The sequence below is a fragment of the Indicator indicator genome, chromosome Z (assembly GCF_027791375.1).
Source record: "Indicator indicator isolate 239-I01 chromosome Z, UM_Iind_1.1, whole genome shotgun sequence".
Lineage (NCBI taxonomy): Eukaryota > Metazoa > Chordata > Aves > Piciformes > Indicatoridae > Indicator > Indicator indicator.
Genome location: NC_072053.1, coordinates 12,332,275 through 12,351,121, shown reverse-complemented (window position 1 = coordinate 12,351,121; position 18,847 = coordinate 12,332,275).

Below are 18,847 nucleotides of genomic sequence, written 5' to 3'. Positions count from 1 at the left end.
AGAAAGCAAATATCCTTTTTTAGGAGGGAAAAAAAATCAAAAGGATAAATTCCATGATTTTATCTTAATTTCCTTCTTCTTAATACTTGAACTTGAGCAGTGGTTAACACATGAGGGAACAGCAGCAAAGCCATTGCTGTCCCTTTCCTGTGCAACAAAAATTCTGTTCAGTCTATGCATTAGCAGAACTAGTTTGATCTTCTTAACCTCTCTTCCTACTCTGTCCTCAGTGCACAAATACCAACTAGTAAAATGCTGCACTGTCCCAGCCTGCTGCTGAAATTGCTACTCTGCCATTTTTCTCCACCTCATTGTAGAAACAGGATAGTTGGGGGACTGACAGACAAAGCAGAGCTCTGATGATGACCAGGCTTGCTTCACCTGTGCATAGGTTGTCAGGGTCTGCAGTAAGGAAATCAGGGACCTTACCTTACACCCAGCCGTACTGGTCACCTCAATGGGTGTTAATTCAGCCACCTTTCTGTCCAGTTCATCAAGATACTTCACCTTGTGATGAAGCATACTTCATATGCCCAGGTCCTTCTGTTGGCATTAGCCTATGTGCAGCAATGTCATAGACTTATAAAATGCTTTGGTTTGGACAGGACCTTTAAAGATCATCTAGTCCAATCCACCTGTAGTGAGGAGGGACAGATATCTTCAACTAGATCAGTTTGTTGCTCCTGGGAAAGTAGATCAAAATCTCTTCGTCTTGTAGCAGAGGAAATTAAAAGCACCCTGTGAATAGAGCTGCTGATAATTTTGGGGGCTGGGGATAAAAAAAACGTGTCTTTTTATGATCACCAAAAAGATCAGAGTGAAAAATACTTGGAGTGAACTTCTGGCAGTATTTTCTGGTGAACTGTTAGGTTTTCAGATGTGTGCCAGTATTTCTATATGAGAGATGCTCCAGAGATCACTTATACAATGTACCATTTTCTGTGTTTTACTTGGTAAATATCCACATAATATTACGTGGAGTTGATTTTTGAAAAAAGTATTCATACTTTATTGAGTTTAGTGTAAGTTTTCCTCTCTTTATCATCACTAAGCTCCTCCAAAGGCATGTTATCACTTGAATAAGTAGTCTAGGATATGCTGGAAAATAAAACTATGAAACGAGTGTATGGGGAATATTTGAGAAACTTCTAGCTCCTGCTCTTTGTACTTATTGCATTTTGCTGCATCAATAGCTCATTAAATATGCAAGTGCAAAGTCTGCTTCTGTAAAGGAGGCATCATCAGCTGAAGGGACAGTGTTGTACAGATCGACAGGTAGAGCTGGAAACTTTCTTGTAACCAGTTGAGGACTCCTTCCTAGGGAAGATGCCAGACAGGCCCCATTAGATGAGGTAATCTTCTGTCCAGAGGATGCATATATCAATTCATCAAACATTCTTTTGATGTCTGAACTGACACCTCCCCAACCAGGAGCATGTGTGCTGCAGAGAGGCAAAACTGCAAAGGCTAGCTTTGCTTCCTGTGTCAACATCTACACTTGGGTAAGAGCACACACTTTATGACCAACATAAATCAGCAGATTTCCTCTAACTGGTGCTATTTCAACTCACTGTTGCTGAGCAACAGGGATATTTTAGCAGTACTGGAAGGAACCATATGCACAGAACAGGAAAAGAAAAGCACAAAAGATGAAGGCCGTGTCTCAGCCATTAGAAAGATTTTCCACATCATTCAGAATTAATTCTTTATTTTATATTATCCAGAGAATTCATTCTTCCCATCACCATATGCAAAATAACATTATTTGGTAATTTGACATGTATATCAGTCAGAATAAGCATATCATGTTTTTTCTCATTACCATTCATAACACAGTCTTTGCTAACAGAAATAATTTGTCTTATTATTGAAATGGTTTGTTTGGGGTTTTTTGCTTAACATCAAATAAATGCTTGTCAAGTCACAATTTTTTTCAAGCACTCTTTTTGCATTCTCATTTCTGATACACAAATGATACCAGACTGATAAGAAACATGTATGCTGGGCAGGAGTTTTGGGGGTCTTTCCTGGACTGCTTCCCTCCTAATGTCAGTAAAACACAGCAATAGAGATGTCACTGTATTTAACAGTTCTAAAAAAAAAAAAATCAACATATCTGCTGTGGTTTAGCTGCCCTGCAGTCCTGGATGCAGCTATACACATCATAGTCCTGTATGGAGTTTGCTATTTGAGGTAAAAGGCGGGGAAACCATGCATGGAAATGTAAGAGATTGCTGGATGCTGAGCTAGGATCAGCAGATTTTTGTCAACAAAGCCCACTGCTCTCCCTTCCCAAAGCAGCACTGTTTCCTTACAATGTCCAGGGCACGCTGTCAACACCAGCAGCAGTACCAAGACATAGGCTACAGTTCTCATTTCCTCTTCCAGCAAACCAGTATCTGGGCAGGCACAGAAGAGGACAATGTTCACTGCTGTGCAGTGAAGATGCTATACCCTTGGTGACACTGAACGGTGAAGAGGAAGCATCCAGGCCAGGTTATCTGAAGACCAGACCCTTGTAGAAGCTGGACCAAAAGCAAGACATATGAGTGTAGCACACTAGCATTTTAGATGCTCAAATCTGTGAACATGCAACAATATAATCTCCTTTATCGGATCCTCCAGGACTGTTGTGTGTTTTGTCTAGTTTGACCATGTTGTACATGAAATATAAGCAGTATGAAGAATGCTCCTGCTAATTAATTATCTACTCTTTCAAATCTTGACATTTAGCATAAAGGGTAGGATTGGTACAGAATTTGTCCATAGGTAGGAATAATTCACCCACTAAGAAAGACACTAGATATGAGGAAGCAGTGTTGTACATTCAAAAGAAATACTTTCCCCCCCCCTCCCTCAGAGTCTAAGAAGTGCAAAGAACACTATGGCAAGTGAATTTTTAGACAGAGGCGGACAGCTGTCTGATGCTTTCTCTTTGTCTTGCCATGGAAACCTGCATCAGGCATAGGTTTTTTGTTACCAGCAGTTCAGCTTACTTAAGATCTTGAAGATAGGAAAACATACAAAACTCTTAAAGGAAATACACCCCAATAACTTAAGAGCCTCACTCCACTTATTCTCAAAGACACAGACAGACCAAGTTAGTTAGTTTCCCATGCATAGAAATGAAAAGTGTTTAAACAAGACCTGGAAACCTTAATTTTTCATAGATTGGGACAGAAGAGTTTGGCTTAGATCACCAAAGGCTTTGTGACTCCTAATAATAAAAAGGACCAGGTACAGATACACAGGCACCCACCCTGCTCAACTCAGCATATACACCCTGGCACAGCCCCAGCCTTTATCAACCAGAAGCCCCCAGACAGTGCCTAGACATAGCTCAACAGCCAGCATCATCCTCTCTTGGCTCCTGCACTTCCTTCACTTAACCATCAATAAATTTGCAGATTACACTGAGCTGGGCAGGAGGGTAGGGAAGGCTCTATAGCGGGACCTAGATAGGCTGGATTGATGGGCTGAGGCCAATCATATGGGTTTAACAAGACCGAGTGCTGGGCCCTGCACTTGGGTGACACCAACCCCATGTTACAGGTTTGGGGCAGAGTGGTTGGAACGCTAGCAGAAAAAGACATGGGAATGCTGGTTAATACAAGCCAGTATTGTGCCCAGGTGGCCTAGGTGACCAATGGGTGGCCTGCATCAGGAATATTGAGGCCAACAATAACAGTCCATATCCATCCTGAAGGGACAAGCCCCAAAACCAGACAAGGGGCTAAGAACCTGTGAATTTGCAAACCTGGACATTTTCTGGGGTCCAGACAGTCCAGGTAAACACGTAGCGTGTGTGACTGCCCTTGTAAGACACCTGTGAAATATGTGTGTGCCCCTGGCCATATTTGGATTTGCCTAATTCTATAAGCTAAATTATCATGTTTCTCTCTTATCTGTTACCAGTGGACATTAATTGTCTTTGGACAGTATTTAAACCAGCCAAGATGGTGAGCAATTTACCTTTTTCTTACTGAGAAAGCAACAACAGCAGAGATGCTGCCGAAGTCGCAGATTAAAAGCTTGTCCTAGCAAGCAAACTACATTGGGGCCCTGGTCAAGAGCTGCAAGAGGACAAGCTTCTCCAACTGCCCAGAAGTCACTGCAGAGCGAGCACGAAAGGAACCCCCGAGCCGCAGCCAGATAGCCTGACACATCAGCTGTCCTGCCAAATTCATGCCGAGGGACATGGTCCTAGAGAGAGCTACTGCAGCCCAACTCAAGAGAGAAAGGACATGAGGAGCTGCCCAGAGAAGCCCTGGCAGCAACAACCTTACTCGTACTGCCCCCGGGGACCCATCCCCCTGAAAATTAATACTGAGTAAATCCAGCTAATTTGCTATGAAGTTCCTTCCTGTGGGAAACCACAAATAGAGGCACCTCTCTTTCCAATTTGAATCACTGCATTGGAAGTTCTCAGATTTTTGCTTAAATTATTTAAACTGTCTTCATATTCCTTGTACGTGGAATGTATTACTAACAACCAAATATCAGAACCTGTAAAGATACTTTGTAAATAAGTTAGGGCAGTGTCTAAAGATACCATCACCTGAAATATTAAATATAAAATATATTTATATTTTATAACAATACCTCAAATAACTGTGTTCAGTTTTGGCTCTACCTATAGGAAGGACATTGAGGTCCTGGAGCATGTCCAGAGAAGGGCAACAAAACTGGTGAAGAATCTAGGGCACAAGCCTTATGAGGAGGACCTGGAAGAACTTGGGTTGTTTAGTCTGAAGAAAAGGCTGAGGGGAGATCTTATCACTTTCTACAACTACTTGAGATTGTAACAAGTGTTGGTCTCTTTTCCTCTCAACAAGCAATAAGACAGGATGAAACATTTTTAAGTTCCACTTGGGGAGGTTTAGATTGAATATTAGAAGAAAATTCTTCACCGAAAGGGTTTTCAAACACTGGAATAGGGTCCCCATGGAGGTGGCTGAATTGCTATCCCTGGAGGTGTTTAAGAAATGCATAAATGTGGTGCTAAGGGACATGGTTTAGTAGTGGACTACATTGTACTGAGTTAATGGTTGTATTTGATGGTCATAAAGGTCTATCCTAACCTAAATGATTCTTCTCAAGGGGCAAACAAATGACAGAGCAGTTCGTGTTGCTTCATATGCTCTGGCAAGAGCCCCAGAGACTAGGGCAACAAGAGCCAGTCTGAGTCTGGATGAAATCCTGCACACAATACCAGTATTTCAAACTGCCCCAGGGAGCAATGCGGACTGAAATGCTTAGAATTGAGCAACAAAATCAATTCTTCGATCAAACAGAAGTACCTGTGTGGGAAAATATAGCTCAGTTGCACTTGTAATTACTTCAGAGCAATTGCTTCCACTTTTAGGCCCAGTGAGGTCAATGAGATTCTTTATTTTAGAGTAAAACAAAACCACATGTGCACACAATTGCACAATTAGAAGTTCAAATGCAAATGCTTTCTAGGAAAACCTGTATTTTCCCATCTTTATCCTCTTGTGGAAATATATAGATTAGAAAATGGATAAAAACCTTGAGCTTAGAAAATCGATGAAGTACAAATCCCTTCAGTTTAGATTAAACATTCTTGGATCAATTATCAGTTCAATCAAATAAAGGTAAAACCAGTAGGAGATTAAGGATCATTGATAATTACTATAATTAAAGGAAATAATATTAGGAAAAGGTTGTCCGCGGCACAGTGCACTGGTAAGGAAAAGAAGGAAGTTTTTCAAGTGAGATTTTCCAGCAAACAGTCCTAGTGCGCCAGCCATAAAACAGCTATAAAACACACCATAGTATACAGCTTGGGGGAGGGAGGATGTGGTACTTTATAAGAAATCAGACACTCTGGACTACATTACTGCACAAAGGATTTGCAACACGTGAAGGCACTGCTCATAGCACTGTCCTGCACTGGTTGTGCTCTCATACCACAGAGACATTCCAAAGTGTAGGACAACAGAGCAATGTTGGTTTGAACATTATAGAAAATCTTTAGATGGTTTCCTAACAAGAGATTTTTTTTAACTATTATTTTGAAACACATTAAATGAAGAGAATTAAGGGCTCCATCTCTGTAAGCAGATTTTCTTTTCTATTAAAGAGACTGCTCTAATAACCTCATGCGACCTTCCCTTTCCATATTGGCTCCTTGTAAGATATAGAAAGAGTAGACTATTTAAAGAGATAACAAAACTTTAAAACAGCTTCTAAGAAACAGAGAGAGAAGCTGGTGGATTAAAAACTGGACATAAGCCAGCAATGTGTACTCACAGCCTTCTAGGCCAATCATACCCAGGGCTGCATCCAAAGCAGTGTGGCCAGCAGGTGGAGGGAGGTGATTGTCCCCCACTACTGTGCTCTCATGAGACCCCACCTGTAGTGCTGTGTCCAGCTCTGGTGTCCTCAGCATGAGAAAAACGTGGACGTGTTAGAGCTGGTCCAGTGTAGAGCCACAAAAAATGATCAGGAAGATGGAACACTTCTATGAAGAGAAGTCAAGAGAGTTCAGGTTGCAAAGCCTGGGGAAGAGAGAGCTCCAGGAACACCTTATAGAGGCTTTTCAGTACTTAAAGGGAGGCTATAAGACAGGACACAACATGATGGTTGTAAATTTAAAAAGGGGAGATTCAGACTAGATATAAGGAAGACACTTTTTACACTGAGGGTGGTGACACACTGAAACACATTGTCCAGAGAGATGTTATGTACGTCATCCCTGGAAACATTCCAGGTCATGTTGGACAAGGCCCTGAATAATCTGATGCAGTTGAAGATGTCCCTGGTCACTGCAGATGAACCTCTAAAAGCCCATTCCAACCCATGTCATTCCACAACACTATGATTTTAAGCTACAAAATGATGTGTGTAGAAGTAAACTCCTTGGTCCCTTCCTGCACTGCCACTGCAAGCTGTGCTGGAATTCACTGTAATGTACCTGGTGGAACATTCTACCCTGATAGCAGATCACATCCTGCACATGTATTGCAGAGGCTGCAATCTGGGAAAAGCCTCATAAGTGCCAGTCAAGTCTGCAGAGCAAGATAATTACACAAGAACAGGGAAGAGCAGATATATCTCTAGATTTCAGGAATTATTCAGAACCCAAGCCACAAATTCAACAGCCTCATTATCATTAAGGATTTGTGCATAAAACTCTAGAATTTATACTGGGGAGGAAAAAACAATAGGATGGGAACATGACTTTGTACTGAAAACCCTGCAAAAGTATCCAACTTATGTGTGTAGTCAGACATACTGGGCAAAGCCTCTGCATTTTTCTCTCTCTTCTTAGATGTGGCATTGAGGGACACGGTTTAGTGGTGAACCTGGCAGTGCTGGGTTAACAGTTGGACTTGATAGTTTGACAAGTCTTTACCACCAACCATTGCTTCAGTGCTTTGTGGTAAAGATACAACCTGTTTAACTTCAGAGGCTCTTGCTGAAATGCCAGACATTGAGGTTCCATAGCTACAAGCACATTACATAATTTATGAAGAGAAAGAGATTCAAGACTGAGAATTCAGTAATTCTGTGATAAAGTAGCCCTTTCTGAAATAGCTAGCTAAGAAGGAGCAGCTTATCTTTCTCTCATGAACACAGAAGGGGCTGAGAGCAGCTTAGACACCCATTTAGTGACAACCAAGTTAGAACAAATCTATGCAGCTGAAACAGTCCCCAAGTCAAAACTTAACTCTGTATTAGCTAAGAAGCCACCTTAAACTTAACCTCAAGATTAGGTCCTCAAAACCTCTGCCTAACTATTCTTTGCCTATAATGTATCCAGAAGACCACAGGTAAAGAAAACTAAATTGGGGTATCTACATGTTGGCACCTAACATATGTATTGAGTGACAAAGTCCTGCTCTAGTCAATGCAGCCCATGGAGTCCAGGCATCAATTCAGCAGGCAAAATGTGCAGGTCAGATTTAGAGTGTGCTGAATTAGTATCCAGACTCCATGGGCAGTATTGACTAGAACTATACTGGTCCTAACAAAAACCTGGATGACTACTCGTGCATGTACTCCAACAAGTAAGTTTAACATCTTGGAAGATTACCCCACCCCCACTCACAGCTCCTTGCTGTTGGATGATTCCGTCTGCGCACTAAGCCTGTCCAAAAACCCTCTTGAATGAAGTGCTCCTTCCACTTCAGTTGCCTGAAGAGCCTGATCCAGCAGGATGCACAAACATCTCAAAGCATGCTCAGAGATGCACAAACACAAGGGGAGGAAGCAGTATTCCTTTAGTCTGTTCTGATTTTGTACCTGTATTCAGCACCATACCACATAAACTTTTGCTAGCCTTATCTATCTTGCTGTATGTTTTAATTATCTCACATTATGTATTCACTTGAACAGAGACTGCAGTCTCTACCCTACTGATTCATGAGCATTGGATGCCCTCTTGATTCCCTGGTCATGCCAATGAAGCATGAAAAAAGCACCTGAAGGCTAGGAAGTGGATCCCAGCATTTCTACCCTTCTGGGAACTGAGCCTTAATATCATAAGCAGTACCAGAAACTAGGGGGTTGGAGTCCATGGAGGAAAGCAGATTCCATCTAGTTTCATTTCAAGCTATGGTTCTGAATCCTGGTTTCTCACACAGGGAAAGAGAGGTGGAGATGGAAAGCCATATTACTTTGGAGAAAGTAAGATCATTCCAAAATGGAAAATGCTTACTCTCTAAATAAAACTAGAAGTGGTCTTTACTATCCTTCAGAAAACAGAATGGAATTACACATGTACACACAAAATATGACATTTTCTTCAGTCTAACTTTTTGTAAGAGAAACAAACACAATATTGGTTTGTTTTTGTTGAGATGTTAAAACACAAAGAGGACTCTCAGCAAGCAGTCAAGAAGTATCTATGAAAGGTCCCTTCACTGCTAGTCTATAGAAGTGCTGTCTCCTCATCTGCCAGCCCAAGTGAGCTGATCATTCATCTCATTAGCCATCCTGATGCTGAATACCTTTTGTGTGGGGAAAAAAAAGGGTAGATCAGGTTTTCTTCATGATGACAAACAGGTCACATAAGTAGTAGCTTGTGTTACAATCTGTCTTACCTGACCAGAACTTTCTCTCAACTGCAGGACAAGAAAATCAGAAAACTTCCTGTTTCTAGAATTTATACGTATTTTTCATTACACATTCCCAACTCAGTTCCATCTTCCCTTTTCTCTTTGTTGTTTTCATCCAACTCACATGACAGAGAACACAAGCAAGCAGCAGAATCTGACAGTAAATGCAGGATCCTCAGCCACCTCTTACTGCATGAAACGTCTTGGCTTTACTCTCAGCCAGATGGAGATACAATCCTTCCCTACATTCATACATTCCCTGCATACAAAGCAGTAGTTTTCACCTGAATAGAAGATTTAGAATGATAACCTCTTTGACACATTTCAGTGATTCACTTCAACATAACCCAACAGATGACTTCAATTTACCCTTATCCGAACTGCACAGATGACTGAGAGTTACCTAACCAGGAATACCTTCAAAATACAAACTCTCCCTCCCAGGGGAGAGAAATGCCACTTAACAGCAAGTGTCGTGTGGTGATCTCTCAGTAACAAGACACCTGTGTGCAGCCCCTGTGCATGCTGGACAGTGTGAGCTGCTAGCAACCTTGCTACATGTAGTAAATCGAACTTTTATCCAAGAAATAAGGAACACAGCAATAACCTGGAAGAACAAGTGAAAAACCAAATAATAATTTCCTAATTTCCTTAGAGAATATTGAAACTCTGTTCTTCTCCCCTAGAAAATCCTTCACTCTTTGAGCCTTTGCTTTGATTTCCATTTTTCCATTCTGGTTTGCTTATGGTGTGGTGTTGGTGATGGACACAGCCTCCAAGGGGAAGTGTTGTAGCTTCTGCCACACCACCAAACACTGCATATTCACTAACCCTTGAATACCCTTAGCCACAACACTCTCAGGTTGCTACAAAAGCTTGTTCAGGGCTCCCTGCATCCACGTTCCTGCCACAGCAGTGTCTATATGCAGGACCCTTGCTGGAGTTCACTCAACAGCTTATTGCCCTCAGCAGTTTGTTGGAAAGTACATACCATTCATTTCTCTCCTCAGATACCTAAAGGGACAGGATTTAATCTCTGTGGGGTGGAGAATGACGAAAGCCATGTGACCTGGCAAGAAAGTGCACAACACCAGAAAGCCACTTCATCCAGGTGCAAAAGCAGTACCCCAGAGGGCTAGCAGAGCAACAGAACTATTACAAAGGCATTTAGCAAAGGTCTTGTGCAGGCAGATTACGTACTATTTGATCACCTTTCATCCACATGATCAACTTTCATTCACACAGTACAGAAGATGCTGCTTGACTATACTATTTTAACTAGAAAAGACCAAAAAGTGGATTCAGGAAAGAGAGGATCCATACAGCTGTGCTACAGACAGATCACTTCATCCAAAAAAATTGTGAAGAGTTTTTATGAGGGACCTGAGATTAACTTTAGCCAAAATATGAGAGATACTGCTTTGGGATAAATTCATCGTGTTATAATTTTTCATTTTACTAAGCCAAAGCTGAAAGCTGATACAAAGAAAGGGAAGAATTAGATCACTTTCAAAAGGGCAAAGGCTTGCTAACATTCCAAATGATAGATGTGAAGTGAAAATCATGCTGGGAATTGACAGCAGAACAGCAAGAACAGAGCAGAAAAGAACACCTATCCTCATCCCTGAGATGTTTGTAGACATGCTGAAAAGAAGCAAAGGGGTGTCATGGAAATAAGTTACATCAAACATGCTTGAGACTCAATTAGATTGAGACATCCAGACTTTCTCCACTGAATACCAAAGTTCTTTTCTTTAATGCAAAAAATGTTCACTGTTTTATATCTTGCCACCATGAAAGTTATAAAAGAAAATCTCTCCCCTGACTGATACTTCCCGGAAGCTAAAGTTGTCTATCATGTTCAGCACAAGCAAGGCTCAGGAGCAGCAGGCGTCAAAGAAGAAATTGCACAAGCAGGATGCAATCTGCAAAGCTTCAGCCTAAATTCTTCTGGGATCTTGTGGAATAGCAAGTCGAAACAGCCCTTCACAGCAAGTCGAAACACCATCAGCTTGTTTCCAGAATAGATGGAAATCAGAGCTGTCCTCCCAGCTGGAAATCAGACCCTGCCTCCCAGGGTAGTAATTCTGCACAAAGCAGGAATACACAAGGCTTGCACAGAACAGCCAAAGCAGTGTCACTCTTCAAGCAGGATAAGGACTTTTGAAACCTACAATAGCAGAGCAGGAATATCAGCAAGAATGTGGTGCATTGTCCTTACAACAATTCTTCTCCCAGAGGAGGCCGCTCACCTGTATGTTGCAGATTTACGTAATAAAGCAAAGGAGGTAACAGAGGCCTCATTTGTGATGTGATCAATACCTGTGCCAGCAAGTTTTGCACATTTATTAGTCCGATTTTCCTTTCAAAGAATAATGGCTATTTGTCAGACTTGCAGAAACTCGTGCTTTTAGATGAAGCTGTGAGCAATCCACAAAAGAAATGCACCTAAGCACCTCTGACTTCAGACACGTGTGGTTGTTCATGTGTTCCTCAAATGCACATAGCCAGATTTCTCCTGATTGTGGGAGAGGTAACCACATACTGCTGGAGAAGGCAGCTGCTTTAAGGCATGTCACAAAGCCATCCAGGATTTAAGGTCTTCTGGGAACTCATCCAACAGCATTCAAAGGATAACTGAGAATCATTTATAAACTCAGAGATAAAGGACCAGAGACCTAATTATTCAAAATTATCAAGCCTGGCAGGCAGATGAATGATTAGACCTCAGAGAACATACATCTGTTCTTCTTTCCCTTGCTAAATCATGGACTAATCTTTGTACTGTATTACTATTTGTAACACAATAATGCCCTTCGCCTAAGAGAACTTGGCTTTGTTTCATCAACATGGGCTAGATGAAAAACCCATCTGTATGACACTAGAACAGATTGCCCAGTGAGGTGCTAGAAGCCTCATCCCTGGAAACATTCCTGGTCAGGCTGGATAGGGCTCTTGAACAATCTGATCTAGTTGAGGATGTCCCTGCAGAGGGGTTGGACTAAGTGAGCTTCAAACATCCCTTCCAACTTCAGCTGTTCTATGATTCTGAAACCAAGCCACATGCAGTCTACCCCTTGAAAACCTGTGGATAGCTTTAGTCATCCAGCTCCCTAACAGAAAGAGGAACCTTCTTTCTTCTCTTACTGCTGGACAACTACCACCTGGGCAATCTAGGGTCACACAATTTTTACTCTCTATGTGCTTAACAACATCCTGCAACAAGGCACAGTGACTTTCAAATACTCCAAGATAAGCTCATACCCAACATAAGGGATTGTGGAAACCCCAGGAAGAGTTTGCCGTCAGGGACTGTAAAGCCTCTCTCATTAATTTAGCTAAGGTCTCTGAGGACATCACATGAGAAGCAGAGATTTGTGAGAAACCTGACAGCGCAGTGTGCCAAGAAGTGCCATTAGCAGCTTGCTCCGCTCCAAACCAGCATATTCCCTTCCCCACCTGCTTTACCCAAGTCCCAGCTTTAGACTACCAATATTTTATTTACCCTGCAGCATGACCCAATTTTATCTTGCCAACACCCTCACTCTATTCTGCTGTGCTTTAAAGCAATCTCTTTGCAAAAAGGACCATGGCCAAAGGTCACAATCCATAAAGGAGGTTCAAGATTGGAGAGAAGAGTACCAACTCTATGCAAATGTCCACTTCACAGAAGGGCCATCCTCCCTCATGTCCCAGTCTGTGCTGTTCTCTGACACTGCAGCGTCATCTTTACCCAACCCCAAATTGCATCTCTTCTTTACCGCACTTTCCCATCGTGTTTCCTTAGCTTCTCTCACTTTGACACCTGTGTCAAGCAGCTCCCTTCCTCTGGTGCGGACCCACTTCCCAGTCCTGCCCAAACAGGAATGCTGAATTTTAAGCAAGGTGCTGCTAGTGAGTCAACAGCCATTTACAACCATAGTTATGAGCAAAGTGAATTAAGTGATATAAATTAATCTATTGTTTGCTTAAACCTTCTGCGTGGTGGGAACTGGTAAGAACAATGCACTCCCCACAGCACTTCTGCACATTATCAGCCTCTGATCTTAATCCCAGGAGTCACTAACGTAATGCATCACTGTTAATGAGTGTGAGCTCCCCTAGGCAGGGGCCTTATCTCATTTGCTATCTAAAGGGTCATATGAAGTTATGGCCATAATGCAACTAAGTAAAGGTTACACTGGCCTGAAAGTGTTAGCACAGACTCCTTTGGAACCTTCTATGCTACCAGAGACCAAAGGAAGTACAAGTAAATGCTTTTATATGTTACAACTCACATCTCTTCTTGGCACTTCCATCACTAGAACCTTCTGACCCATCAGATTCCAGTACCAACAAAAAGAGAGAAACTGCCAGTCTTGGACATCTACCAATGCAGACATACCAAAGTGTTGTCATTTGAAGGCAGGACTGAGTACACTGGAGAACTGATGAAAGCTATCTGCTGTCTATTGCTGCTAATATTCCATTTACTACCAGAAATGTTTCCTGAGGTGAAGGTCAAGAGTAAACACATGGGCAGTAGTACTTTATCAGTATGTCTTATTTAGCCCTCTCACCTGCACAGATCAAAATATCACACCCATTGCACAAGCTGAACTCTGGAAAAAGCCCAGGTAACATAAACCAGAAACATAGTCCCATCTTCAATCTGCCTTCTGAGGAACCTCTGCCTTAGGAAACAAAAATTATTTCTTCTGTTTTTTCGAATTGCAGCTCACTTGATCAGGGCAAGGAAGGCTGCTGCCTTCATCTCTTCTAATTCCTGTCCCAGCTAGAAAGGAGCTGATCTTAGAATCATAGAATCATAGAATCAGAATCATAGAATCATAGAATCAAGAAGGCTGGAAGAGACCTCAAAGATCATCGAGTCCAACCTGTCACCCTAAACCTCATGACTATCTAAACCATGGCACCAAGTGCCACGTCCAATCCCCTCTTGAACACCTCCAGGGATGGTGACTCCACCACCTCCCTGGGCAGCACATTCCAATGGCCAACCACTCTCTCTGTGAAGAACTTTCTCCTCACCTCCAGCCTAAACCTCCCCTGGTGCAGCTTGAGACTGTGTCCTCTTGTTCTGCTGCTGGTTGCCTGGGAGAAGAGACCAAACCCCTCCTGGCTACAACCTCCCTTCAGGTAGTTGTAGACAGCAATGTGGTCACCCCTGAGCCTCCTCTTCTCCAGGCTAAACAGTCCCAGCTCCCTCAGCCTCTCCTCATAGGGCTTGTGCTCAAGGCCTCTCCCCAGCCTCGTTGCCCTTCTCTGGACATGCTCCAGCAATTCAACATCTTTCCTAAACTGAGGGGCCCAGAACTGGACACAGTACTCAAGGTGTGGCCTAACCAGTGCTGTGTACAAGGGTACAATGACCTGCCTGCTCCTGCTGGCCACACTATGCCTGATGCAGGCCAGGATGCCATTGGCTCTCTTGGCCACCTGGGCACACTGCTGGCTCATGTTCAGGCAGCTGTCAACCAGTACCCCCAGGTCCCTTTCCACCTGGCTGCTCTCCAGCCACTCTGACCCCAGCCTGTAGCTCTGCATGGGGTTGTTGTGGCCAAATGCAGCACCCGGGACTTGGATTTGTTGAATGCCATCATGTTGGACTCTCCCCATCTGTCCAGCCTGTCAAGGTCCCTCTGCAGAGCCCTTCTACCTTCTAACAATCAACACCTGCTCCCAGCTTGGTGTCATCTGCAAATTTACTGATGATGGACTCAATCCCCTCATCCAGATCATCAATAAAGATATTGAACAGGATGGGGCCCAGCACTGATCCCTGGGGGACACCACTAGTGACAGGCTGCCAGCTGGACGTGGCACCATTCACCACCACTCTCTGGGCTCGGCCCTCCAGCCAGTTCCTAACCCAGCGCAGAGTGCTGCTGTCCAAGCCACAGGCTGACAGCTTGGCCAGGAGATTGCTGTGGGGCACTGATAGGCTCTGCCAAGAATTCTTTCCTGGTATCTACAGTGCCTGCCCTTCATACTGGTCTTGAGCTACCTACAAAAATCATTTGCAGTGGTCCCCTTAAAGGCAAAGCTGTCTATAAAGTCATTTCCCTCTGCCTATAACTCATGTGTAGATTTAGACAATCCCGGGACAGTAAAAAGGCCAAGAATTATCACTCAGCCTTGCCTCATTTATTACTTTAGCAACTTGGCTTCATGTCTGCAACTCACTTTTCCTCCCATGCTTGACTAGTGTACCTGGAAAGGGGCTGCAGGTGTTCTGCCTTCCCTCACTCCTTCCTACTACGCATGGTAACTTGGTATATGTCGTATCCAAGTTGTGGAAATCAGTTCAGGAGCAAATGGACGGAAACAATCTATGTTAAATTAGAAGTTATATACTAGGTCAGATTAGATGGTGCAGTGGTCTTCTCTGGCTATTCAACCCACCCTTGAAAGCTATCACTTTCAAATACATGTTGGGCCATATTTAAGGGCAAGCATGATGGTGAGATACCCATGCAGGATGGAAACCTTGTGTTTGACAGAGGTGGATGAACTAAGGAGCACTTCTGAGCTGCACAGCAGCAGATAATGCCAAAAGGAGAAATTCAGATGAAATCTGCCAGTGAGCAAGGAGAAATGTCTGAACAGTCCAGGCCTTAATGCATTTCAGATGCATGACAGCTCAGGGGAGAAGATACTAAAAGAGACATTCAGTGTCTGTTTTACCAGCTGGATCACCTTCTTGCCCAGGCTAATCCCAATGTCACACGAGACCTTCAGTGCTTATTCAGATGACAAATTCTGAGGTAGTCTCACTCTGCAAGCCTATAGTAGACAGTTGTTTTATCCTGAGCTCCAGTGCTGCCTGGAGAAGTTTGGCACCAGCATTATTCATCATTCTCCCAATGACTTTGACCTTTTATGTGGGCAAAATTTGGCACAGCATGTAACTGCTTATCTGCAGGTGTTACAAATACAGCCCTTCATGGTCATAGTAGAGGGTTTGAACAGGCCACAGTAGGAAAACAGAAATGCACAGGTCTGGTAGATTAGACCTGTTCTTCATCTCAGTACATGGATGTGTCTGCAGAAGTCAACAGGAACTTAATAGAGAGGCACTTCCTTCTTCTTCTTCCATCCATGATGCTCTGCTCATAATAAGATGAAAGCTATGTTTTTCATACAGTAATTGCCCACTACGAGAAAATTAATCAAATATGTATTCAACTTGCATTAGCTGATATTCACCAGAGACAACAACAGCTCATCATCACTCCTGTTGCTGCTCCATCAATTCGTCATTGCAGCACTGGCAATGGAACAGCTCAGAATCTTGCAGTGATAATGTGGCAGGCAGCAGAGCTTTCCAAGCCAGGAGCATTGGTAAAGGCTTGAACAAAACACCACAGGCAAGCAATTGAATCTGTAGACTTTCAACTGAATCAGCAGGAAGTCAATGCAATGGTGACCGTGTTCTCCAAAAATATCCAATGCCAGGAAGCAGGATTAGTGTCACCTATATGAATGGTGTCTGGCTTTGACACTCTCTGCCCACCCCCTCCAGACACACACACACCCCTTCTGATTTCCTTGTACTGTAGGTAAACTTGTTGAGTTTTTTTTCTCCCCGTGGCTTAGTGAGGATGAAGAGGATGAACTGGAGAGATCAGAACCCCACAGCATCTCCTTAGGAAGGGGAGCATAGCTTGGCTTTCTCCAGCTCACCTGACAGAGACAATGTGGAGTAAAAGTTCATCTGTCCTTCCAGCTTCACCTCCCAGCTACTTCACAGACCCAGTCCCTTCACAAAGAGTGCCAGATTTGACAAAACGTAAGGCTGTGGATCATATAGCAATTTGTTGTTTTGGGGGGGGGAGGGTTTGGTTGTTGTTGGTGGTGAGTTTTTTGGGTTTTTGGTTTCAACTCTTTTGGTTGATTCAAATACTTTGTAAAAATTTTCTGCTATACATTTGCAATTCTGTATTTAAGCCATTAAGATGCTTCATTGCAAACAGGCATCTCATGGCCTCAAAATTAGTCCAGAGATAAAACCCAAAGGATTCATGCACTGATTTACCAGATATTTGTCTAGGAGATGCCAGACCAGAAGATTAGACAGGAAGAAGTTCATATTTCGTATTAACTTCAGCTATTTGTTACATTAATAATTTATGCTTCACTCTAACGACATGTTTTTAACATGGATTTCACTTTAATCTTTTATTTCAATCCACTGAATTCCATGAACAGTGAAATATTTAAGGACAGGCACAACACCAAAAAGTTTCCATCTCAAATAGATCAAACAACAAATGGAGGAAACTGGGGAAGCTACACAAAAGGAAAAAAAAAAAAAAGAAAGAAGATAAATACAAGACCTCTATCCTGTATCCTTTTCCCATCTGTGTTATTTGCTGTTTCCACCACCCATACCTTCAGGCTTCTTTGCTGAAAATGGCAGGTATGATTTTGTACCACTATTAAGGACAGTTTAGAAAGCAGTTAGAGCAGTGGGTCCTGACCCTCTTGCTCAAAGAGGACATGCATAGCAACTGGGTAGGGCTCTAAGTCACTAGTTGAAATAATACCACCCTCTGCTGTGTAACAACAGGTTCAAGACAGCATAAATCACAGAACAACCAGAATAAATCACAGAATTATAGAATCATAGAATACCACGTTGGAAAGGACCTCAAAGGCCATCTGGTCCAAATTTCTAGGTAAAAGCATAGTCTAGACAAGATAGTCCAGCACCTTGTGCAGCTGAATCTTAACTTGGAGAAATAGGTATCTAGGTATTCTGAGCCTACTCAAAAAGTCTGGCATGGTAGGCCAGGGCAGGGGGGTAGGGGTGGTGCTGGAGGTGGTGGAAATAATCTTTCTCTTCACAGGCACTCTGACCTGAACAAAGAAAGCAGCAAACACACTCAATAGTACCAAATCTCCAAGCTCCTTTTCTAGGAGCTACTGCACAAGTTAATAGGGGAAGATCATCTTAAACATCATTTAGTTCCAGATGCAGAAGAGAGTTTAAAAGATGACAGGCAAACTGGAGCCCTGGCATCTCTGCTGGCTCTTGGCACAGTAAAAGTGGCAGCAATGACTACACAGCTTGTTAATACATTGGTTCTGGGAGCCCTCCAGTGGCTGCACACCCACTGATGTCTAGAGCAGGAATCATGGCTCATTCAAGGCAGACGGTGAATGCCTTGCAGGGTACAGCATCATAGTTGCTGAGATGAGAAGAGGGAGTCAAGTATCAGCCCTCCCTCCACTCTGCAGCAAAAGCAGGGACATTCGAGCTAACCCTGATAATGAATACTCATATCAAGGTTAAATTTAGCATCATGGGATTACCAGCAGGAAGATGATGAGGTAGGGAGCTCAGCTTGCCACAAGACCTGAGTTTCTCAGCTTAGCAAACCGCACAGTAAGTCTGTTAAACCCACAAGGAAAGCACAAGCATTTGGCCAAAAGCTTCTTTTAAATGCAGATTAACAGGAGGAGAACAATTCGTGACTTGGCAGGTTCATGGGAAACCAGATAGAACAAGGTGCCATAGGATACTGCTGAACCATGTGACAAGTAGTCAGATGATTTCCAAAGAGGAGTGTATTGGGGGTTTTAACACCTAGGGATGACACCAACCAGTGAGCACATGGGGTAAAGAATGGTTGGCTTGCAAGCTCCAGGTTTAGGAGAAACCTCCTCAAGCCAGGAGAACAAGGGACTTGCTTGCCACCTCCTGAAGCAGATTGCAAGGACTTCCTCTAGAATGATGAGCTGGTAGCACTTGAAAGACC